The sequence below is a fragment of the Rhineura floridana genome, chromosome 14 (assembly GCF_030035675.1).
Source record: "Rhineura floridana isolate rRhiFlo1 chromosome 14, rRhiFlo1.hap2, whole genome shotgun sequence".
Classification (NCBI taxonomy): domain Eukaryota; kingdom Metazoa; phylum Chordata; class Lepidosauria; order Squamata; family Rhineuridae; genus Rhineura; species Rhineura floridana.
Window position 1 is genome coordinate 11012936 of NC_084493.1, and position 26783 is coordinate 11039718.

A 26783-nucleotide genomic window follows, 5' to 3' on the forward strand; every position below is an offset into this window, starting at 1 on the left:
GGATTTTAACTACAAAGATATATGCCTCCATAAGTGCAGGCTATTAAAACAATTTAATAGCATGTCAACAAGCGCTGATTTGTACATTTAAAAAAAAACCAGAATTGTTTTGTTTTTAATTCATTGAGCCAATTGTGCTATGCACCATCGAGAGCTATTGAGAATCGCTTTGTGCTAACAGGATTACATGACTGGAACTGTGCATCGCTTCCATCTTAATTCTCCCAAAGGCTGCCTACAGGTTGAAGGAGACTGACTGACTGACATTCAGTGAATGGAAGGAACGAGGCAGCTGTGTGGTCAATTTGGCACCGGCAATATTTTCGACATGCAGCGCAAAAGTCTGAGCTAATGGTGTCCGCGGTCATGGAGATGGGTGGGGCGAGTTAATAACACATAATAAATAATTCATTGAACTAAGTTGGGCGCACTTTCCTTCTTCCCTGAAGATCTTGGAGCCCGACGCAGTTGTTCAAATGAATTTATTACTTGCCGTTAATTAATGCAATCGTTCTTAGCCCTTGCAGACTCTGGGCCTACCTCCCACCTTCCCGATTTTGTCTTGCTTCATTTTGCCTTAAGGGTGATCAGACAAAATGGAGGACATGGTTCCAGTACTTTTCACTATTGCACAGAAGAGGGTATGTTGGTAATTGCTTCTCACAGCAGAGTGAAAGTAAGGTGAAAGTGCTGTGCTTCCTAAAAAGTACACCCTTTCTACACAGCTGTTGGCAGCACAATCCTATACAGGCATACTCTGAAATAAGCTGCATTGAGTTCAGTGGCTTACCTCCCAGTGTTCTGCCTGTGTTCCTTGGCATCTGATTAACCTCTCACTCTCTTCTTCTAAACCAAGAACGGGGAACCTATGCCCCTCCAGATGTTGTTGGCTTCCATCCCCCATCAGCTACATGTGGCATGGGCAATGATTAGGGATAAGAACATAAGAAGAGCCCCGCTTGATCAGGCCAAAGGCCCATCTAGTCCAACATTCTTGCTGCAGAGTGGCCAGCCAGATGCCTCTGGGAAGCCTGCAAGCAGGATCTGAGTGCAATGGTGCACTCTCCTCTTGGACTCCCATCTCTCAATACCTTCTAGTATGGTCAGTGATTAAGGATGATGGCAGTCTTAGTCCATCCTTGTTTCTAACAAACCCTAAACAGTTGCTGGTGGTAGTGATCATACAGCCACAAGAGTGGCTGTATACTATAGCCAGCATGGATGTTAAATTGAAAATGCCCCCATGCCATTCTGATGCTTCCCATAAGCTCATTTCAAAACAAAACCTTACAAAACTTATAGTCCTGAACTCAGAAACGCTTGCTTAACAACCCTCTAAATTTTCATGATGATAAACAAAACGGTCAGAGAGAATCGAGATTTCAAAGTGTAAAAAAGTGTAAAAACAGACCCCTGTTAGACTTTATATGTATACTTTATATATACTTCACATATTCACAGAAACAGAAGCAAAAGAAAATGATTTACTATAGGAAACTTCACTAAAATTGCAAAGTAAATCAAATATATTTAAAGTGACTATCTGAACTATATCAACTGTCTTAATATTGTTGCTTCCTCCCCGCTAAAACAAGATCACCACAGCTTGTTTTGTTTCTGTTATTTGGGCTGATTTCAGGTGTTGCGACCACTCACCATATGCTCAGAGGCATGTTACCAAATTATTCCAAGCTGCATAGGAAATGGATTGGACTGTGAAAGATCAACCCAAAGTTTTACAAATTTGTAGGGCAGTACAATATCACGAAGAGGAGGTCAAGTCTCCTGCTCCCCTGGTGCATTCACTAGAGCTGCCCAATTTCCCTGTTTTTTAAAGTTTGATAGACATATCTTTTGGCTATAGGTACATTCTTAAACTGCAAGGGTTTTTTGCATATTAGTGAATATATATGTGAATTTCCAGCTGGCAATCTGATTCTAAAAATAGATGTTTTTTAAAAAAAGAATTTGCATGGGCAGCTGCAAGTAATCCAAATAAGGATGTTTTATTATTAAATAATATCATTTTTCCTGTTTACCCCTGCCTCTCTTTTCCTTGCCTTCCCTGCTGACTTTCTTGTGTCTACTACTGTCATCATCCATTATCATTGTAATCATCGTCATTACACATAGCACCAGAGGTGGAAGGATCTGTCAGTTTTGGTTGTCGTAGTTTCTCATTTTTCCTGTCTTAAATTCACTTGTCCATATTTCTGCAGCAATTTGCGACTCCCCCCCCAAAAAAAATCCTCATAAAAATTATTTAACATTTTTGTGTGAATTTCTCCTAACACACATTTTTATGCAGTTCTGACTAATGTGCAAGCAATTTCACCTAATAAAATGTATTTAGGTATGTTATTTTCATTAATACATTCATTTTTAGTTGCAATTTCCCCTAATATATGCATTTTTGTAAACATTCTTTGATTGGAGAACGTCATCACAAAATTCGGATACAGGCAAATTTGAAAGGACAGCTGTGTTTTGGTTCTCATATTGTTTCAGAAAGAGCAATTTTGATAGATTTGGGTTTAAGTGAAAACTGAATAGAATTTCTCCCCCTTCCCCAGGACCAAGAATATGATTTGAATTTCCCACATTGGAAAAAAGAAATCAGAGACGCTATACCAATCAGAATATACATTCACATTAAAAATTACTCCCATTTTCTGTAGCCTAAGACAGTTTGGTGCCCAAGGTGAAAAATCCAATTGATATCTTCCTCCTTTCCACAGAATTAATATGTGGATTCTGTTGGGACAGAATTCTGGAGTATCCCTAATCATAGCTGGTCCATTGACTTGCAAGGTGTTATCGACACCTTGTTACTCCCTCCCACTCTTCTTATGGACAGGTTCCTCATTGCTCATCTGCTGCGCCCACTGGCCTGTGTGTGCTATTGTTTAATGCCAGATCGGTACACAATAAGACCACACTCATCCATGATTTGACAGGCACCATCTCTGTTATCTTTTCGGTGCCTACTGAAGACCTTCTTCTTTCAACAAGCCTTTTAAGTAGAGACCTAATCCCAGTCTTTGTGCTGGAATTGCTTTTTAATATGTTTTTAAAGCTTTTTTAAAAAGTGTTTTTAAAGATGTTTTGTTTACATATGTTTTTAAGGATGTTTTGTTTTAACGTATTTTAAAGTCTGTTGTTACGATGTGTTAGAGTGTTTTTAGTGCTTTTGTTTGCTGCCCTGGGCTCCTACTGGGAGGAAGGGTGGGATAAATAAATAAAATAAAATAAATAAGGTGCTGAGAACTAGAGATGTAAGAAGGCATGGTTTTCCATTCCACTGTTTATTCACCGCATGCAGCGCTGTTTGTGTTCCACTGCAGTTTGCCGTCTGCCAAAACTACGTTATTCATCCCGCTGTCTGCTGTGGCAAAATTGCAAAACTTATGCAATTTATGTAATTAATTATGTAAATTATGTACGTTATGTTGTCATTATGTTATTCCACCCCATTCATTTCATTGTAAAGGGAACATAATGCAAATGGAGGAGGGGAGATGTAATCAATTACGTATTGTTTGTGGACTGAAATCAACAGCAATAGTAAATGCCGGTCATATTCACTGGACTGATTTCCATCCTGGGCGAACATTGGCAATTTCTGCTCCAGTTTCTGTTTTCCTCAGAATTGTTATCCCGACTGAGAACACAGCCCGCATAGTTTAATGCAACCCCAAACAATGCAAAGCTATTTTCAGTACTCTCTTGTGCATTATCAAAGTCTGTAATCTTGCAGTCTTGAGAATGATCGGTGTAAATTGCTTTGCATCATTGAAGAGCTAGATATACCCATCCACTGGGTTACAACTAAAAAAATTAGATTCAGGAGGAAACTGAAACAATATTTCAATAAATACATTCAGGAGGAAACTGAAACAGTATGTCAAACACAGTGGATTCCAGCAGCCACGCAAGAAGCACCTGGTGCTTTGAACCAGCACAAACATCTCCAGGCCTCTCATCTTTTGCCAACGGTTATGTCTGAACATTTTGATGCAATAAAATGTGCCTGTGCATCTAGCCAAAAAGCAAGGTGTATTTCTTATGTGCTAAAAGTGGGTCTAATTGCAGAAGATAAAGGGGGAGGCCACTGATTGGGGAAATCCTCATGCATTGTGGCTGGCTCATTTTTTAAAAGGGGGGAACTTCACCTGTAACCTGATGCTTTTTTAAATATACGAGAGTGCTTTGTAAGAGTACAATGTTGGTTTGATATTCACCCCCTCTGTGTGTGTGTGCGCGCGTGCGTGCTTGTGTGTTTACATTCAGAGAGTTTTTAAATCCTTGGTCAACAGATCCTTTGCTTTGAGTGCCTTTTCAGCATGGCATAGGGTCAAAATGCAGAGCAAAAGAGGTTCAGCCACCTTATTTGGGATTGGGGATGCTTCCTTTCTTCATTCAATGAATAACATAGAATTTCATAGATATAATTATTTTTTTTAAAAAAATCACTCTGTGGAATTCTATTCATTATCTATGAAACTCTATGTTACTCATTAAACACGTAAAGGAAACATCCCCAAATAATGTGGGTGCATTGTACTGTGTAGAACTTTTATGTCTTAAGCAGGATCCACAGAACCACACAAATGGGTTGATGCACTCAAGAGGGCTTTGAATTTCTGTATCTTAATAATCGTTACCTCATGCCACACAGCCAACTGCTTTTGAATCTGAAAAGTATGGGATGCAAGGATCTGTTCATCTTCGTCCACTCAGTTTCTGATTTTTCCAGTTTTACATCCAGTTTTCCACGTTTCTGCAGCAATTAGCGATTTTTTTAAAAAAAGATCCTCATGAAAATTCATCACATTTTAGTGTGAATTTCTCCTCACAAAATACATTTTTGTGTGCCGTTTTGACTAATGTACACATTTTTGCAAGCAGTTTTTCCAAATATACTGCATTGTTGTACGTTGTTTTCACAAATATATTCATTTCTATGCACGCTTTTCCTGTTGTATGCATTTTTGTAAATACTGGTTGGAGAAGCAATGCAAAATTTGGATACGTGTGGATTTCAAAGGATGGCTGTGTTTCTGCTCCCAGATTGTTTCAAAAAGTGTGAATTTGATAGATTTGGCTTTCAATGCAAACTGCATCAAATTTCTCCTTCATCTTTATGGACAAGTCTTTCAACATTGGTTTCTATCAATAAACGTAACTGTGTGTGTCCAAACCCATGAAATCCAGGGATAATCAAAGTGTGGAGAAGGGATCAGAATCACGCACAGTGACTTGGTTCTCATTCTATATGCCAGCCTTTCCCAACCAGTGTGCCTCCAGATGTTGTTGGACCACAACTCCCATCAGCCTCAGCCAGCATTGCCAATGGTCAGGAAAGATGGGAATTGTGGTCCAACAACATCTGGAGGCACACTGGTTGGGAAAGGCTGCTCTATGCATTAATCAGGTTCTCTACACTGAAGCTCTGAAGTCCCAAACAATGCATGGAGGTCTGGAGCATGGTCACTGGGAGTGATACTGCCACCTTCTCCAACTTTTAGTATCTCCGGGTTTCATATCATCTGCAATGGACCAGTTGTGAAGGCAGTTTACTAGAGACTCTGGATTAAATGGGTTCATAGGGTCTCCCCTCCATCTTTAATGAGAGTGCCAGAGCAGTAAGGGGAAGGGCCAAACTCCCTCAGCCCACCTCTCACTACTCTCATTCACCAAATAAAACCCCAAAGGTGATGCTTGATTGGCTGAGCACACTGCCACTCTTGCCCTGGGGTCAGAGATGTTTTAAATTAAAATAGGTGACAGCTAGAGTCGCAGTCAAAGTTTCCCCCTCCTGAGTCACCAAAGCTCCCCCTTTTTGTAAGCATGACGCTTACAGAAATATAATATAGGAATATTATTTCCTGGTTGAAGCATGGTGACATATATTTTAAGCAAACTCAGTGGGTGGTATTCAATGCTAATCCTATTCAGAGTAGACCCATTGAAGTTAATGGGCATGATTAACTTAGGTTCATTAATTTCAATGGGTCTACTCCAAGTTAAGACTTAGATGAATACAACCCAGTAACTCTGAGTCCATCTAAAATAATTCAGATATGATTGTGATATGACTTAAACATTAAAAACCAGATAGCAAATTATGGGGGGGGGAGGGTATGTCCAAGCATTAGGGGTGGGAAATGTCTTAGAAGTCTGTGTTTTAATGATAAACAAATTAAAGGAAGTTTTTTCCCTGCAATTAATATACACACATATATATATATAATTTATGGTGGCCAGTTACATATAGCTGACAGGTACTGCTTGGTTTGTTCATAATACATTTAAAAAAGCAGGGTGTGCAAACAATAAGAATTGAAGGGGAGGGTAACTCCTAGGCTCTGTGCTATGGTGAGCGCAGTGAGGCAGTCATTTTATGTACTGTGTTCGTTTCTTGGCCTAAGAGGTAATGAGGGCAAACGGTGAGGAGGTCTCCATGGGGCACTGAAACTGTTGCTATATTAATCATGTATTTCTCAGAGCTAATTTAGACGGAATAATGTGTGACAAAAGGGCCTGCTGAACTCAGCCTGGATATGCCCTGAGGTAAAATAATAACCAGCTGATGGAGCAGCTTCCGCCACAACTCCTTGCCAGTCAGACTTTGGAAAACAAAGCTGGTTGTCAAACAAGATGGATTATTTCTCCTGAACCAGACTAGATTCCAGATACATTTCTGTTTTTGTTCTTATAAATTTAAACAATCTCATAGAGAAGACTATCAGTGGCTACAAACTTCGATGGCTACGTTCCAGCTCCATTATTGGAGGCAGTATGCTTCTGAATGCCAGTTGTTGGGATCCTTGAGGAGAAATGGTGGGATATAAGTTCAAATAATAATAATAATTTAAAAAATGGCTGGTGTATAAACTTATGTATGATGTGGAGAAAGTGGATGGAACAAAAATCTCAGGAGATCTGCTCAGGTGCTTTTTGCAATGTCCTGTTTATTTAGTTCAGCGTGTTTTCAAATATATGTCTCCTTTGTAAGGAGCTATAAACAGAAACAATACAAAATATAATAATATAAATGGACAACATTGTTATTAATAGTTGAAAGCACAAAACTATATAACATTTAAAAATATGTACCCTCCGAAATTACTATCTGAAAAGATAAGTTGTAGTACACTCTTACACTAAGGAAACACATAATATGTATATCTACAACCAACCAGAAACGTGACATGAGCAATATTTGTAACTTCCATTCCTTTAAACCCTGTAGAGTCAGGTTTGTTTTGTTGTAAAAAATGAGGCGCTGGTACTCATATACTGATAAAGGTGCGGTGGGTGTCAGCACAAAATGGATGCCAGAGGCATCAATAAAAGAGGTGACACTGGTACACTGGTGAGTGCTGTCCTGTGTAGAACCATCACTTCTAGTGTGTATGAACATCATAACTTAAGCCCCATGGAACCAACCAGAACACCCGTAGAAAAATGCATAAATCGATAACTGGCCATATACCTCAGCATTCATTAGTGACAACCGTTCAACTTATAAGAACATAAGAAGAGCCTGGCTGCTGGATCAGGCCAAGGAACTATCTAGTCCAGCATCCTGTTCTCACAGAGCCAACCAGATGCCCATGGGAAGCCTGTAAACAGGACCTGAGTGCAAGAGCTCTCCACCTTCCTGCCACTGGCATTTAGAGACATACTGTCTCCAACCGTGGAGGGAGATCATAGCCATTATGGCTAGTACCTATTGATAGCCTTATGCGCCACAAATTTGTCTAATCCTCTTTTAAAGCCATCCAAGTTGGTGCCCATCACTGCCTCCTCTGGGAGCGTGTTCCATAGCTTAACTATGGCTCTGTGTGAAGAAGTATTTTATTTTGCCTGTCCCGAGTCTTCCAACATTCACCTTCACTGGATGTCCACGAGTTCTAGCGTTATGACAGAGCGAGAAAAACTTTTCTCTATCCGCTTTCTCCAAGCCATGCATAATTTTGTACATTTCTATCACGTCACTTCTTCCCTTTTCTCTAATCTAATATATTCACCTATAAATGCTGTTTGATTTCTTCAATCTGGAGAAGCCTTAATCTTGTACTCCCAAACAAGCAACTATTTCAAAAGAACCGAGAAGACTATAAAACAACAAATTCTTCCTGTGTCTCTGCAGCAAGCCCTAATCTCCAGGTGATACTCCCACTAAGAGTGCAAGGTCATTGCTGTTGAATTAGTTTCAAGGAGTCATTTAGAAGCATCAGCGGCAGCTGTGGGACTACTAGCACCATGACAAAAAATAACTCTTAGGAGTAGAAATGTAACAATATGGAAAATGTAACAATATTATAACATATGTATCCCCCTAATATCACATATCTACTCATGCGCCAGTCATTCTTGTACAACTGACTTCTTCAAACAACACATAGTTAAAACTATGGAATTCACTCCTACAAGATGTATTGATGGCGACCAGCTTGGAAGGCTTTAAAAGAGAATTAGGCAAATTCATGGAGGATGATAGCCATGATGGCCATGTTAGTGGAGGTAGAACAGTGGAGGTAGGTCAGAGACAATTGCTGGGAATTACAAGTGAGGAGAGTTGCTGTTGCACTCGGGTCCTCCTTGTTGGCTTCCCAGAGGCATCTGGTGGGCCACTGTGAGAACAGGATGCTGGACTAGATGGGCCCTTTGGCCTGATCCTGCAGAGATCTTCTTATGCTCTGGCAGGGGAGATACCATGATCATGAAGGTGCTTTTCCCAGGGTGAGGCTCATCCATTGCACTCTGAGTGTGCTGACCCCTGCCATTTCCCCAAATGTGGGAAACTCAACTGCATAATTTGTGGTAGTGATCTATTATATGCTGAATTCTACACAGATCTAGTGGACCCACTTCCCCGACGTGTTCATTTGTTTGCATAAACTAGGTCCCACTTGGCTAGTGGTGGCACCTGAAAGAAGGCTATCAAGATCAGGATCTTGCTCACTTGCCTGCCTGCAATGCTGATATAATACCACTGGAGTGGTGTCAGATGAGTTTTATGCTAGCCTTTTAAATGGTGCGTACTACTGAACAGGCAGAATGGGAGTAGGATCATGCTGTGGTCATGCCTACCGATCCTTATCTACCCACTGTGCTGGCCATAACCTTCATGCATTCAGCAGAAGCTGTGAGTGGCCCTAGTGTGCGTATACAACATCTGCTTGAAGCTGAGCACTTGGATGGCTGCAGAGGGAAGACAATTTAAAAGACCAGAAAGTAACATGGGTCACCTTCACACCGTCCACTTAAATCACATGGCTTCCCCCCAAAGAATCCTGGGAACCATAATTTGTTGTGGGTGCTGTGAAATGTAGCTCTGTGCAGGTTAAACGAAGGTCCCCAGGATTCTATGGGGAAAGCCATGTGTTTTAAATGTGTGGTATGGATGTGACTTTGGTTCTTTGCCAGAGAGAGAGAGAGGTGCTTGTGGGATTTTCTGCATCAGGTGTCAGGATAACTTGACCAGCCTTGGGTACCATGCACTTTGACTGGGGCAGGGACATTTGCCCCAGGCAGCAAAATGTCTTGCTTCCTTCATTCCTACCCATTCTGACCCAAGGTGTTATGTTCATTCATGCTAGCAGTATAGGTAACTAGCAGCCTTGTACCTGGCATTGCTTGGGAGTGCTAAGAAACCAAGGTCACATCCATAACATGCATTTAAAAGTACATTTAGAGCACATGGCTTCCCGCAAGCAATCTTGGGGACTGTCGTTTACCCCTCACAGAGCTACAGTTCCCCGCACCCTTAACAAACAACAGTTCCCAGGATTCTTTGGGAGAAGCCATGTGTTTTACATGTATGGTGTGGATGTGACCCTGGTTGCAAGTTCTTCCTCGGCGTAGTGCTTTTGTTGTTTCCCCAAACATTCTCTTATCCGAATAACTTCCTGTGCTCCGCAACACAACTGAGACACTGCAGCATCACAGGAAATGGTCCCATGATAGGCCAACATTGATAACAGAAGTGTACATCTGAAACGGAGAATGACCACAAACCCAAAACTGCAATCCAAAGAGGTGTCTGTTCAAGGTTGCCACCCCAGAAACAGAAGTTGGTGAGAATTAGGCCAGATGTGCTTTTTCTCTGAGGGGAATCTTCTTACAAGCTGTCTAGAGTGGAGATATCTCAGCAGAGGATCTCCATATACAAATCCAAGAGAGGGGGAGCCAAGCACTACGGTGGGAAAATGTATTAAAATATTACAACTGCTCATTTGAAACAAAGGATCTATAAATCATTATTTCAGCAGGTCACGAACTTCAGCGCTGCACTCATCCCAGCAAATTCATTACAGCAGAGTAGCTTTTTGTTTTCTTACATTTTGGAACGGCCTTCATCTTGAAATAACAAATTGTTCTTTTCTTTCAACAGTAGTTGACAATATTACCGATAACCCTGTTGAAAAGCAAAAACATGCTCATAATTTAACAAGGTCAAACAATGTCCTGGAAGTAAGTGAAGGAATAGAAGAGATGGTTCCACTCTCACAAAGAGGTTTCAGTTGGCACTAAAGGAATGTGGTGGCAGACCCAAGATAAGTCGGACTGGTTATTAAAGGACTCACAAACAAACTGCCTCGGCCTGGAGTTCAACTCCTAACAGCTACTTACAGATTTCATGACTCCATGCTCCAGAGATATCAACTGATAGCTTTCTTATAAATGTGTCAAATACATGGATCGATGCCATTGGGTTCAAGAGCCACTGTTTGCTGATATGGCCCAAATTTGCTGATATGGCCCAAACACAGGAAGCTGCATAACTCCAAGTCAAACCATTGGTCCATCTAGCTCAGTACTATCTATACTGACTAACAGTGGTACTCCAGGTTTTCGGACAAGGAGTCTCTCCCAGCCCTACCTGGAGATGTTGGGGATTGAACCTGAGACCTTTTGCACGCAAGGCAGATGCTCTCCCATTGAGCTACGGCTCTTCCCCATTCTTTATACTCGGCCAGGAGATGCTGCTGCCAAATCACACAATGTTGTTTTCTACCAAGTCAAAGAAAATGTATTCTTATCCTCCTAAGGCAATGACCATCTGTACAGCAAGAGTGTCTACTCCGCCGTATAATTCTGTGGGGTGATAAAGCCCCTACACCAGTCCCAGTGCTTCACTGTGAAGAAGAAGCAACCAAATACGTCTGTATACTAAGCCTGTAAAACCACTTCAGTTTCATCTACCATAAAGGCTAATCATCCATAGAATGTTTTCATATAGCAATCAACACACATTCTTCAGTCTCAAATGGTTGTTGTTATGTCCAACCCAGACCCTGGAGAGACCTCTTCAGAGGAAGAGGCTTGGGACCTCCCAGAGAACCCCACTCCAACTAAAGACCTGGAGGAAACTCACAGTAGTTCAGCAACAACCTGAAGCATTCCATCTCAGAAATGCTTCACCTGGACAGCCCAAGGGCCCCTCTGATCCCAACCTGGGCCCTCCTTTTCCCCCCAGTTCTTCCCCATGGTCACTTGAGCCACAAGAGGGAAGATAGCTACAGACACAACAGGAAGCCCAGAGTCATCTGGCTGCTGGACAGATTCCTCGCCAGGGGTCTACTCAACAGGAAAACGCTACATAAGAGAAAGAGTCTGCTTGAGAGTAAGGAGTAGGTCCAGCTGCAAACCATGCTCCAGCACAGGGCCAGGTAGAGGAGGAGCTGGCTATATAAGTCTCCCAGGCTGCTCTGGATCTCTGCTGAGTTAACAGCTCCCCTTTTTGTTCATTAGTCTGCACCTCCTGGCTCTGGCCTCCACCTCAAGTGTTGGCCATGGACATGTTCCAGCAGCCTTGGCCAAACTTGTGTCCTTCAGATGTTTTTGTACAACAGCTCCCACTGACCTCTGCTGGCACAGCTATCATCTTTTTTCTTTCTTTTTTTTATTAAATTGTCTGAAGCCATTGGTCATACACCAGTAGCAGGGGGGGGGAAATCCCCCTCTTGATTTTTGTGATGATCAAGAACAGGATGCTTGTTGCTGGAATTAAAGCTGCAGGAGCCAGGTTATAAACACAGGGTAAGACAAACAATGGACTGTCATGCAATATTAGATCCATCAAAACTTTTCTTAGGCAGTCTATAAAAAAGTAATGCATCCTTCGGTATAGTAAACATTACAACTAATGATGAAGTACAGTGAAGTGTGTCCTGGCCTTGAGAGCCTGAAGCTGCCACATCTATCGGTGCGTTGTTGTGTATCAGATATGTTTTTTGTAGATTTTTGAAGCTCTGAAAAATCCCTGCAACTGCACACCAGAGGTCATAGAGGATTGGAAACCAAGCCCTATGAGGAGAGACTGAAAGAACTGGGCATGTTTAGTCTGGAGAAGAGAAGACTGAGGGGAGATATGATAGCACTCTTCAAGTACATGAAAGGTTGTCATACAGAGGAGGGCCGGGATCTCTTCTCAATCGTTCCAGAGTGCAGGACACGGAATAATGGGCTCAAGTTGCAGGAAGCCAGATTTCGACTGGAGATCAGGAAAAACTTCCTAACTGAGCCATACGACAATGGAACCAATTACCTAGAGAGGTAGTCAGCTCTCCGACACTGGAAACATTCAAGAGGCAGCTGGATAGCCATCTGTCGGGCATGTTTTGATTTGGATTCCTGCATTGAGCAGGGGGTTGGACTTGATGGCCTTATAGGCCCCTTCCAACTCTACTATTCTATGATTCTATGAGGGATGTGCGTGCAGCATGGGCAGTAATGCCTCCTTTCACGGGAACATAGGAAACTGCCTTGGTCCATCTAGCTCAGTATTGTCTACACTGACTGGCAGCAGCTCTCCAGGGTTTCAGGCAGGAGTCCTTCCCAGCCCTACCTGAAGATGCTGGGGATTGAACCTAGGACCTTCCACATGCACAGCTGATGCTTTACCACTGAGCTGTGGCCCTTTCCCTAAAAATGAATTGCATATGGATCAGCCCCTTGTGCCATTTAAAAACACACACACACATATCTGTTGGAACATTCATCTCCCTTGCATAGAGAATCTACTATATATTTTGGAAGGTTGTTTGTTCACTGTGCATTTGGACACCTCTTAAGAGGTCGCAACCAAATTTTGCATGATGGCTCCTGAGATTGAGGAACAGGTTTTTGGAACTTGATGCCTGATACAAAAAGAAAAGACCCACAAACACCTTTTCCCCCTTCTCTGGCAGCAAAAATCACAATAGCAATAAATTAAATACCTAATAATCTGTTGCCCTTTCATGACACCTAGAATCAGCTGTCTGCGACAGATTTCTCATTCTGCATTGTGGTAGGGCCTGGCCTAAATTGAAGGCTCTGCCCCCAATAAAATAGTCTCTGCTGACCTGGAAAGCAGTAGAGCTGACAGGTAGGTAGAAGCCTTGCCTTTGTGCCACAGCCAGCCTGAGCTGAAGGTTCCTCTGCCATTGCATCTGGTGTTGATTCTCTGTTCCTAACAGCACATCAAGAGGGTAGTTAAGATTCCCTTTTTAAAAGTCTGTGCTCATGTGTAATTATTTTTCTGCCTAATGTATGATCATAAATGCAGTTTTCATCATTAATGGTTTTCAGGTCTGGTGGACATGTCATCTTGTAGCCATTTATTGCTTCACATGCTACTGGTGACCTTACATTATCATTTAATGATGCTGAAATAAAGTAGAGTTACCCAAACGAGTGCTGGGATGTGACAAGGGTTTCAGAATCGCAGCGGCACGCTTGATTTCAGTCGCTACTCAGCAGTCGTTGTCCTATATATACAGCACACACTGAAGGTTGCATCCAGACTACCAGTCTACAGATTGGGTTATTGCATCACCCAAAAATGTCCTTACTTAGATTGTTTTGATTTAGTTGGGTGAGAGGAGATGGAGATACTAATAGTAGTATTCAGGAATACCGGGTGCCGTAGGCTTAGAGGAAGGCAATGGTAAACCACTTGTGAATACCTCTTGCCATGAAAACCCTATGAATATATATATGTAAAAGATTCATAGGGTCGCCGTAAGTCGACTTGAAGACTTATAACAACAACAACAATCATCGTACAGTCGTTTGTTATCCAGCCACACAAAATTCAGGCTCTTCAATGCCTACAGCCGTGATATGTCTCTCCATTCAGACAAGCAAGAGAGGCATCATCGAAGTCCAGGGACACCTTCCAGCCAGGCGGCAGCACACTTGAGGAGGGTTTGAAACAGTTGGCTTGTGAGAGGCTGGAGAGAGTCCCGAAGGTCAAACGGAGAGGACTGAAGGTCACATTTAGCTCTCAGGATTCTCCACCCCCTCATTTAAATGATGTATACAGGAATACCCCACATTAACGAACGCAATGGGTCCAGAGCGAGTACCTAAATTGGAAATGTACTTACAGTGAAGCACTACCTTTTCTTTTTATCTGCCATTAAATTGCAAAGCCAAACGTGTTTGAACAGGGAAATGGCAGCCGCCGGAGCCCTCCTAAGGAGGAGGGAAGGAAAGTAAAAAAAAACCTCACCGCCGCCTGGAAAGAAACAAAGCTGGCAGCAAAAGGCGAGAAGGCTCCCAGCCCAGGCTCGTCTCGGGGGAACGGCAGCTGCCGGAGCCCTCAACAGGGCTGAGGAGGGGAGAGGTAAAAAAATCCCCCAACAAATGCCCCAGACGAAACAAAACTGTGAGAGAGGGGAGGGAACGAGGAAAAGGGAATAATGGGTTCAGTCCCACACACTCAATCACTCATAAAACTTAGCTATAACGCTACACTAGTAAAATTAAAACAGTTATGTGTCCGTTCTTGCGAAGCGAGAGTACTTAAACAGCTACTGTAAATATGTCCGTACTCGCGAGTGTCCGTAAAGTGAAGGTCCATATAGCGGGGTATTCCTGTATACCACCCTTTGCACAAGGCACGGTCCAAGTGAGGGTTGCTCTGCAGCTATTTGACCCAGGAGAAAAGCTGCTGTTGGCCGGGAGGCAGTGGGGGTCAGAGTGAAATTGCGGATTGAGATTGCAGTGGGGGTTGGAGTGAAACCCCTCATCTGATCCAGCTGCTCTTTAATAAAAAAAAACAAAATACACAAGGGAAAATCAGGTGCTTAAGATCATTTCTACTTTAGCCCTTGTTCCGGTTCTGTACATTAGCTTTCTCCAACCTGGGCGACCTCCCAATGTTTTGGACTGCAACTCCCATCATCCCCTTCCACTGTGCTTCCAGTTGTAGTCCAGAGCATCTAGAGCAGTGCCTTTTTGAGGGGGGGTCACAGACTCTGTTGAGAATCTGATGATAACTGTGGACCACCATACATACATACATGCATACATACCATTTATTTTATTGCATTGGAAATTGATTTGTGTGTGTGTGTGCTTGGTTTACAGACCCCCTGAAGCCTAGGGGCCCATGGACCCCCTGTTAAGAACCCCTGATCTCAAGGGTGCCAGGTTGAGGAAGGTTTGTCTAGGAACAAAAATGTCCCCCCTCTCACCCCAGCCCTCTTGCGCTGCATGTCAGGCCAGCCAACATGGGTTTGTCTCTGAACGTAGTGGCATTGCAGTAAGGCACTGAATGTTTCGTTTGGGAAATGGAAGGGGTTGTTTAAATGTAGGGTGATACCATTCTAAGAGCCATGCATCTTTCTGTAAATAATCACTGTGTGGAAACCAAACAATATAAAATAGCAGTTAAAACAGCAGTGTGTGGAGTTCTTTAGAGGAGGGCAGTAGACAGAAGTTTTCTGGACAGCCACCGTGCCATACAGGGAATTATTTGGGGTATGAACCGCAACGGCAAAATTAAACCTCAGAGCCTATTGGTGGTGATTTTTCACTAAGACTGGCAGGGTGAGGGAGAGATTGTGTTTGAAGAGAATTGCCATTTTATTGCACAGATGACTTTTTCCTTTGCATCTGTTTCACAGATATCAACCTTTAAATTTTATTTAATTTATATTGATTTTTTTTGCTGCACTTTTATAAGCCATGATCACACATCTCAGCATACATACAAAATGATTACTTAAGTGATGATTTTTTTAAAAAAAAATAATGGATGTACATTAGCACATGAATGATTAATTCTTGTCGGTGACTGTAAGCATCCTGGCTACGGCTGAGTAAAATATTGATGGCACAAAGGAAATGAGCTGCTGCTTAATTTAGTTTTTGTTCTGGTAATGTGTAACTAATGTTGTTTCCTCCTAGCAATATGCATTTAGTGGCCCTTTTCAAATGTTAATTCCTGGCGATTGCTAAACCAGGTGCCAAGGAGGTATATAGAAAAGGTGAATTGTTGAAGGGTTCCACGTATGTACTGTGTGCATTATGCTATCAGTCTATATATGAACACAAATGGGATATACCCCGCCTCCAGAAAAAATGTAAAGACATTAAGAAAAGTGTGCTGGATCAGGCCAGTGGCCCATCTGGTCCAGCATCCTGTTCTCACAGTGGCCAACCAGATGCCTACGGGAAGCCCACAAGCAGGACCTGAGTGCAACAGCAACTGGTATTCAGACTATAGGCCAGTCAGCTTAATGTCTGTTCCAGGAAAACTGGTAGAAAGAATTGTTAAAGGTAAAATAACCAAGCATATAGAAGAACAAGCCTTGCTGAAGCAGAGCTGGCATGGCTTTTGCAAGGCTAAGTCTTGTCTCATCAACCTTTTAGAGTTCTTTGAGAGTGTCAACAAGCAGCTAGATAGAGGTTGGCATAGTGTACTTGGATTCAAAAAGCTTTTGACTAGGTACCTCATCAAAGACTCCTAAATAAGCTTAGCAGTCATGGGACAAGAGGAGAGGTCCTCTTGTGGATCAGAAACTGGTTAAGCAGCAGGAGAGTAGGAATAAATGGGACAGTTCTTCCAATGGAGGGCTGTAGAAAATGGAGTCCCCCAAGGACTGATATTGGGACCTGTGCTTTCTAACTTGTTCATAAACAATCTAGAGTTAGGGATGACTAGTGAGGTGGCCAAGTTTGCTGATGTTACTAAATTGTTCAAGGTTGCTAAATCAAAAAGAGATTGTGGAGAGCTCCAAAAGGATCTCTCCAAACTGAGTGAATGAGTGGTAAAATGGCAAATGCAATTTAATATGACCAAGCGTAAAGTGATGCATGTCAGGACAAAATATCTTACATATATGCCCATGGGGGTCTGAACTGGCAGTAACTGACCAGGAACGAGACCTTGGGGTCATAGTGGATAGCTCAATGAAGATATCGACCCAGTGTGCTGCAGCTGTGGAAAAGGCAAATTCCATGTTAGGGATCATTAGGAAAGGTATTTAAAATAAAACTGCTGATATGATAATGCCATTACACAATTCTATGGTGGACCACATTTGGAATACTGTGTACGGTTCTAGTTGCCTCATCTCAAAAATGATATTGTGGAGCTAGAAAAGGTTCAAAAAAGGGCAACTAAGATGATCAAGGGATGGAGCAACTCCACTTTTTAGTTGAGAGAAAAGGAGAGTAAGAGGTGACATGATAGAAGTTTAAAATATTATGCACGGCATAGAAAGAGTGGATAGAGAGATGTTTTTCTCCCTCTCTCATAACACTACAACTCGGGAACATTCAGTGAAGCTGAATGCTGGAAGATTCAGGACAGATAAAAGAAAGTACTTATTCACAAAGTGTATCCCAGAGGATGCAGTGATAGCTACCAACTTGGATGGCTTGAAAAGAGGATTAGACAAATTCATGGAGGATATCAAAGGCTGCTACCCATGATGGCCGTGCTCTGCCTTCACACATGGAGGCAGTATATTTCTGAATACCAGTTGCTGGAAACTATAAGAGGGGACAGCACTGTTGCACTCAGGTCCTGCTTGCTGGCTACCCATGGGCTCTTGTTGGCCACTGTGAGAACAGGACGCTAGACTAGATGGGCCTTTGGCCTGATGTTCTTATGCTAGAGATAGGAGCCAGACTACATGTTACATAGTGCAGTTCTCCAACCAAATTAGGGTCACATCCATGTCGTACATATAAAGCACATTTACAGCACATGGCTTCTTCCAAAGAATCGTGGGAACTGTAGGTTGTTAAGTGTGCTGGGAAATACAGCCCTGTAATGGGTAAACTACAATTCCCAGGATTCTTTGGGGGAAGCTATGTGGTTTATTGTTCTTTAAATGTATGGTGTGGATGTTTATTAGGGGACGGTAGGCATAAAAATGCACATAGTGAAAATAAAATACAAAAATGTATTATATTGGGGAGATAGCTTGCAAAAATGTGTAAGTCAAAAGTGCATACAAAAATGTGTCTATATTAGACGACAAATTCACACTAAAATGCTGACAAATTTTCACGAGGATTTTTTTAAAAAAACAACAAAATTGCAAACCACTGTGAAAATGTGGAGAAGTGAATTTAAGATTGAAAAAATGAGAAATGGGGTGTTTTGCCAAAGGTGTTTTTTCCCAGAGGCAAGGAAGTTCAGGATCTCAAAGACCATGAAAAACCCTTGTGAAGAAGGAAAAATTAGTTCTTTATTGAACCAAAGCTGCTGTTTTGCAGGCAGACACACTTAAAGCTAATGATGAGCACAGCTCTTACCTTACATTCTCCTTTTCCCTGCTGGAAGCCCCAAACAACAGACAGCGGAGAGATCCCATTATGTCCCTGTTTGGATTTACACCATGCCGCCCTTGCCTGCAGGCTGGTGTCAAGGCTTATCTGCCCAGATCTAGGGCCCTTTATTTATACCAAAAAGACCCTCTGGGAGGGGGCACAGGTGGCACCTATACCAGTGAGATTTTTATTTTTCTCAGGGGTTAGTGTCTTTAGATCTCACACTTCTGACTTTTGTTTACATAACCTGTGAGAAAGCCTGCAAATTCCTGAACAGAGCTTTCTCAGACTCCAGTACTATGCAAGAAGTTCACAAAAGCAATAAACAACCCTATCGATCAGGGGTATGAGACAAGGATTATGGGACGGGGGAATGGGTCATGCTACACTCTTTGGTTACATCTAGATGTCTTGCGGAATTATTTGCCCCTACACAGCAAAAAAGTAAAACTGAATCATTCGCCCATCCCTAGTGGCATATGGCCTCAGAATATCCCCTTTCCGTATGAAAAATACTGCACTGTCTTAAAAAAGCAGCCTTTATCTTATGAACTTGGGCCACTCCTGCTAGTTATCAAGACACCTGCCAATAGGTAGAGGCACCTGCATGATATTCTGCCCCTCTGCTCGCAGCTCACACGTTCTTCTGGGCTCAAGGCTTCACTTTTGTCAGCTCTGAGAGACGCTTTGAGTGGGAACATCAGTGCATTGCATGCTAAGCCATTGGCCAGGGCAGCAATTTTGCCACCAGACATTTTGACATTCTTGGCCCTGACTCCAACTACTGATGTACTGAGTGGGTCTTTGGCAGGCCTCCTGCTGCTTGTCCATCTGTTAGAGTGGCATTTTGCCCATGGTAGTGACATGCCTGTTTTGATTTGGAAGGGATGCTCCTGAGCAGTGCATTCAGGAAAACTTCCTCTTCTTCCTTTAGTAGGTTGCGTTTTTAGATAGCGGTAGCCATGCTTCTCAGTGCCCAGCACCAATAACACAAAGCCTAATTCGATAAAAAGCAGTTTGCAAACGTTCCGGGGCAGCAGAAGGGACTTTCTTCTGACGAGGGAGAATTATTGGCTGGCTAGAGTAGAACTAACTGTGCCTGCTTTTGAATATTATCAGTCATGTGTTGGGCAGGATGCATTTCCTTAGGCAAGTTGGGTGACACTGAGATTGAACAGAGGAAGCTGCCTTTTACCAAGTCAGACCGTTGGTCCATCCAGCTCAGTAGTGTCCACACTGACTGGCAGCAGCTCTCCAGGATTTCGGACTGGGTTCTCTCCCAGCCATACCTGGAGATGCCGAGGATTGAACCTAGGACATTTTGCATGTAAAGCAGATGTGCTGTCATTGAGCTACGGCCCTTCCCCAATTGGCACTTGGTACCTAGAAACCTGATGATACTTGGCAGGCACGCTGGTACCCAGATAACCCATGCAATTAGTATCATTCTGCTCTTTGCTTGTAAGGTTGCCACCTGAGCCATTTCAAACCAGCCCATCTGTTGGGACATCTAGACACTGGGACATTTTGAATGTGCATTTAAATGAATGAACAAATGCAAATGAACACAAATCAGCACAATTTTTTTAAAAAAAACTCTCTCTGTTAGGATTGGCAATTTTCTTTCCTTTTGTTGCTTGCTGTGGTTTGTGCACTGAGCTTCTTAAGAACAGGGTAAGTCATGGTGGGGAACCTTTATCAGCATGAGGGCCATATTCACTCCATTTGTGCCATTTGTTTTGGGGAGAAAGCTCCCATTGGAGCTAATGGGATTTTTTTCTCCAATGCAAATAGCAGACACAGGGTGCCCATTCTGGATCTTGGTCTCAACAGGGGCAAAGGGTTAACCCCACTCCCACGCCATGGTCCCAATCCATCTCATGAGGCCCCACGTAGCCTTTGGCACTAGGGGCCATTTTCCTCAAGGATAAATAGCAAATGCTGGAAGGGAGGCAATATAGATTCGAACTGGGCGTGGGGGCAAAGAGTAAAGCCTCCTCTGTCCCATGCCAGGAACCCAGTCTGGATTACACTCCTGACATTTCTTGCAGTTCACTTGTTTTCATTTACCCTGTTGTTAACTGTGTGAATGGCAGCATCCCATGGCGGAAGCAAACTCCCTGCACATAGAACAGCATATCAGGAACAAAGAGTGGTATGGTCCCTTCTCTCTGTCATGCTAGTTTTCTACACGCAGGGAGTGAGGAATTCATGGCTGAGTTATAACAGGGACCTGTGCAAAAAGACGCAACTAATAATGTGCTTTGGAAGGAGACCAGAATGTACACCTTCATCTGCATGTGCGGGGTTAAGATGGCTTTGGGAAAAGCCAGAAATGGACTCTGTGGCCCTATCTGCACTATACATTTATTCTCTCCACATTTTACCAACTATCCTTTGTTTCTGACTCCTTCTACATATATCGGGTCATAACTGTCTTTGGTGGGAGGTAAGCACTTCCCCTGAAACCTTGCTGCTTCGTGCTCCCTGTAACTCCAACTGCACTATACATTTAAAACTGTATCGTGCCACTTTTAACAGTCATAGCATTCCCCAAAGAATCCTGGCAACTGTCATTTGTTAAGGGTGCTAAGAGTTTTTAGGAGATCCCTTACTTCCCTCACAGAGGTACCATTCCTAGAGTTCCCCTAGAAAAGGGATTGACTGTTAAACCACTCTGGAAATAATAGCTCTGTGGAGGAGATAGGGGTCTCCTATCAGCTCTCAGAACCCTTAATAAATTATCGTTCCCACGATTTTGGGGGGAAGCCATGACTGTTTAAAATCGTATGATATTGCTTTAAATATATCATGCAGAGAGGGCCCTCAAGCTTCCAGTGGTTTTCCCAGGTACAGTGCTTCTTTGCAAGCCTGCTTGAATTTCTTTTATTTATTTATTTATTATTAAATTTATTAGTCGCCCATCTGGCTGGTTGTCCAGCCACTCTGGGTGACGTACAAGGTAAAAACAGTACATAAACAATTAAAAAATTTAAAAGACAGTAAGAACCTAACCCGCCCCAAAAGCCTGCCTGAAAAGCCAGGTCTTCAAGGTCCGGCGGAAGCTCATCATAGACAGGGCGTGGCGTAGATCATTTGGGAGAGAGTTCCACAGGGTGGGGGCCACTATTGAGAAGGCCCTCTATTTTCCCCTCTGAAGGCCCTGGTAGAAAGCAGGTCTGCATCAGCCCCTGACAATCACTTTGCGCTTCTCATGCCTGCTTCCAGTATACCTAATATTTGAAAAGTAGGATGCCTCGCTGTAAACAGTGAAGTTAAGCAGGGATGTCAATAATACTCATTGATGTTAAGCAGGAGTTCCCACTGTACTGTTTTAGACACCTGCTGAAAACATTTCCATTTCACAAGCTTTTCCAGATAGATAATTTAGTTACCCTTGTAAAAGTTTTATTGATTTTATCTTTGTTTGTATTGATGGCTGTGACGTCCCTGTGCCTCTCTGGGATTCTACCTCCTGATGCCCCACGCTTGGATCAGGAAATCCCCCAAGAGATATCTGCCTCAGCCTGTGTCAGATATACCCTCTGAATCACAACCTTCAGCCCACCACCTTTCTCTTCAAAAGGTGACCACTGGTGTACACTGATATCACAATTGGTATAGATATGGTATGGAATTGAATCCTGTTACGGTAGCATATATGACCAAGCTGACATGCAGGATTTTGAACAAATGAAATAAACTTTATTAGTTACAAGATGCAGAATATTAGAAATAGTGTTCTTATTGTGCCTGTCCACCCTACCTACTCTACCCCTCTAATCCTAATGAAATCCTCCCTCAACACCCTCCCAATCCTATCCCTCCAAAAAAACCACCCTAACTCTTCAAGATCTAATCCATGTCTCCCCTAACTGACAAGGCAAAGCGCTTTTCTTATTCAGAACTCACTCAGAACTCTCACACACCCTCCCACCTGGCAGTCTTGTATCATCCACACCTCCTAGCATTCCATTAACTATTTCATAACAGAACACCTTTTACAGCAAGGTTAAACAGATGATTTCATCATAACTGCTTTACGTGTACTCATTTTTATTTGGTTGCTGAAATTTAGTAATGTATTATGTGTAGTTTTTATTTCTTCACGTATAACATAATTAAACTATGGAATTCACCTCCCCTCCAGAAGTGGTGATGGCTACCGACTTGGATGGCTTTAAAAGAGGATTAGACAAATTCACGGAGGACAAGGCTATCAATGGCTACTAGCCATGATGGCTACGCTCTGCCTCCAAGTTGGAGGCCTCTATGTACCAGTTGCTGGGAATCACAAGTGGGTAGAGTGTTGTGAAACTGAAGTTCTGTTTTGGGGCATCCTTGGCCACTGTGAAAACAGGATGTTGGACTAGATGGGCCATTGGCCTGATCCAGCAGTCAGGCTCTTTTTATATTCTTATTTATGCATAAGACATGAGCTGGGGAGGCAGGATGGACCAGAGTTCCACAGCCCTTATCTAATGTGCATTTACCCTGTAGATATGTTGGTTGGTATCTTGGATGCTCATTTGCTGTGTGAAGTGTGATGCAGTTTTAGATTGTACCTCCCATGTGGGGGGGAAATCAGAGAGAGAGAGAGATCACCAGAGTTCTGTGTCCTTTGCTAAGTGTGGAGCTGCTCGATTTGATTTTGCCTCTCCATCTCTCTGTCCCTCTCCATCACATTAGATATTAACATTAGCTCTGTTACCTTGACCTTTTTCTCCCAAACTAAACACTATTCGGCAAACTTCATAATAACTTCAGCATGGTTCACTTGCTTATAGTACCATTTGCTATGTTAATAATCCCAGTGCATTCTGCGAATGTGAACTATTTTCTAAGTTAAGGCTGGATGCTCTTGGCGATGTGCTACTGCATGAACTGCCAACCTCTTGATTTCCTTTGGGTTTTTCAAAACCAGATCACACCCAGCAGCATGTGTGCATTCCCACTTTCTGTAAGTGTTGTCATGTTCTTCTAGCAGCACATCCTAACATCCCTGGAGGCTTTTTTTTTTTTAAAGCAGGCAAACATGAGCAACAAAATCACACAACTTTTTGGAATTTCCTGACCCCAGTACTTTTGTAAGGATTTTCTGCAGCATGGCTAAACTGGAGCAGTCTGGTAATTTATGCAGAACCAGCCCCGCTTTTCACTGTGGCTGGTCCAGAATGATGAGAGATCAGCCACTGCTGTTGAAACAAGTCTGCTGATGCGTTGCAGAGCTTTGTTTGAACTGTTTCATAGTTCTGACAAGGGATGGACAAATCTGTCAGTTTCAGTCTCTAATTTTCTGAGTTTTAAATTCAGTTTTCTGCTTAGTTGGCCAATTTTTTAAAGAAGTTCTCATAAAAATTCATTAGCATTTTAGCGCAATTTTCTCCTAATGTTATGGATGTAAGAAGGCATTGCTGTCCCTTTTGCCCTAGATTAATCACATGCAGCAGTGTTTCTGTTTCGCTGCAGTTCACCTTTTGCCAAAAACTATATTGTTGAACTTACTGTCTGCTGTGCTGAAATTACATAATTTACTAATTACAGTAATTACTTAGATTACATTAGTTACATTGTCATTACATTATTCCACCCCATTCATTTCAGTGTAAAGGAAATTCAATGCAAATGGAGGAAAACAATCAATTGCATATCATTTGCAGACTGAAAGCAACAACAGCATCAAGTACTGATTATATTCGCTGGACTGATTTTCATTCCAGACTTGGGACAGATAAATTAATATCGATGATTTCTACTCACATTTCTGTTTCCATCAGAATTCTCTGATATCCCTACCTAATAGACACATTTTTATATGCAATTTTGCCTGATATACACATTTTTGCAAGCAATTTCCCCAATGCATTTGGAGCTCTGGTGAGGCTCAGCGGCGCTCTCTGCGAGGGAGAAGGGACTTGGGATTCCTGACCCTGAAAGACCTGAGAGACTTGGGAGGCAGCTGACCGAGAGAGGAGGCGCAGCTCTGGTGAGGTAAGCAGCTCATCTGGATACTTTCTTTCCCATCAGGCTCGGCGGCACGCGCCTTATGGCGCGCAAATTTAGATAAAACCAAAAAACCAAACCAAAATCCATTCAACTAACTCCTGGCACTCACAAGAGAAACATCAAGACTGCCACTGACAACCGAAATAGGAAACAACAAACATAAAATGGAGGGAGATCAAGCAGTTGTTGTCACCTGCAACGTGTGCGCTATGTTCATCTTCTTAACGGAAACCAGATGCGATTACACTTGCAGCAAGTGCAGATTGGTGGCGCTCCTAGAAGAAAAGGTTAGGGGGGTGCAGCAACGCATAGACACCCTGCGACTTATCAGAGAAGATGAGGACTTCCTCGATAGAACACAAGAGGAATTAAGGGAGCGACACAAAGTACAGGAAGAAAGTGACAAGGAAGAACAGGACTGCAACAGCTACAAATCCCCGTGGAGGACTGTCACTGTAAGGGCAAGGAAAAACAGGAGGGATTCAGATCTGATGCAACTAACAAATCGCTTTCAGTGTCTCTCGGCAGACAGCACCTCTGAAGAGCCTCAACAAACTCACCTGCACCAAGAGACACTGACTGCAAAGGAAGACTCCACACCTCGGAAGAAGGAAACTGATGCAATCACTGCTCGCGGCAAAAAGAGGAGGGTGCTGGTGGTTGGAGACTCGTTGCTCAGGGTGGTAGAAGCACCGGTATGCCAGCCGGACAAAATGAATCGAGAAGTCTTTTGTCTCCCTGGGGCGTGCATCTGGGACGTCGCTGACAACCTGCCGAGGCTCATTGGGAAACAAGATAGGTACCCCTTTCTCCTCATCCATGTGGGCACGAACGACACGGCCAGAAACACCTTGGAACAGATCACCTCGGACTATGAGGCTCTGGGTAGGAAGGTCAAGCATTTGGGGGCACAGGTGGTCTTCTCGTCAATTCTTCCCATGAAGGATAGAGGACTACAAAGGGAAAGGAAGATACTGCAGGTCAACGACTGGTTACGCAGATGGTGTCGATGGGAGAGGTTTGGATTCTGGGACCATGGTCTAAGCTTCTTGGAGGGGGGACTGTTGGCAAGAGATGGGCTGCACCTCACGAGGACTGGGAAGAATCTCTTTGGCAGAAGTATGGCAAAACTCATCAAGAGGGCTTTAAACTAAAGCCTCTGGGGGATGGAGATGATAGCTTAAAGACCGATCCAAAGACAGCAGGTTGTAAACGCAGCGATTTGAAGGGTACAGGAGACACTGGGAGAGAGAAAGGGATGCACGGCAAAGCTCACGGTATATTAATGGAGGAATCCAGTTGGGACAAAAGAGACTTCTGGTGCCTATATACCAACGCGCGGAGCTTGGGAAACATGCAAGGGGAGCTTGAAGTCTTAGTGCATCAAGGCAAATATGAGTTCATAGGGATAACAGAAACTTGGTGGGATGACTCCCATGATTGGAATATAGCCATTCAAGGATATAAACTCTACAGAAAGAATAGAAGCAACAGAAAAGGAGGGGAAGTAGCATTATACATCAAAGACAAATACACCTCTATGGAAATCCAAGAGAGCAAACAAAGTGGTCCGATAGAGACCATTTGGGTAAAAATAAATGGAGAAACAAATAAAACCGACATGGTAGTAGGTGTCTACTACAGACCCCCTGGTCAAGAAGAGGTGGTAGATGAGGCCTTTCTCAAACAAATCTCTGAAATCTCAAGGAGGCAAGAAGTAGTAGTGATGGGGGACTTCAACTACCCGGATATCTGCTGGGAGACAAACTCTGCGAAGCACAAAGCCTCCAACAAATTCCTGATGGGCCTGGCCAATAATTTCCTCTTTCAAAAAGTAGAAGAAGGAACAAGGGGATCGGCAATCCTGGACCTGATCTTAACTAACACGGACGAATTGGTCACGGGAATTAAAGCGGTCGGTACCTTGGGGGAAAGTGACCACGTAATGCTGGAATTCGGGATTCTGGGGAAAGCCAAAGAAGAATATAGTCAAACATGGACCTTGGATTTCAGGAAAGCTGATTTTAGCAAGCTCAGGGAAATGATGGGTAGGATCCCGTGGCTAGATAGACTAAAGAAAAAAGGAGCCCAAAAAGCGTGGGAGTTCATGAAGAATGTATTACAAAAAGAGCAATCACAAACAATTCCAAATAGGAAGAAAAATGGAAGACATCGGAAAAAGCCAATGTGGCTACACGGAAGACTGG

At 43.0% G+C, this 26783-nt stretch overlaps 1 protein-coding gene and 1 pseudogene across 6 annotated transcripts in view; both read left to right on the forward strand.

The window, feature by feature from the left end:
- Nucleotides 1-26783, forward strand: part of SEMA6D (semaphorin 6D) — a 414582-nt gene that overhangs the window by 268918 nt on the left and 118881 nt on the right. The gene's annotated exons all lie outside the window — the stretch shown is intronic.
- Nucleotides 8704-8858, forward strand: LOC133370124 (U1 spliceosomal RNA; annotated as a pseudogene).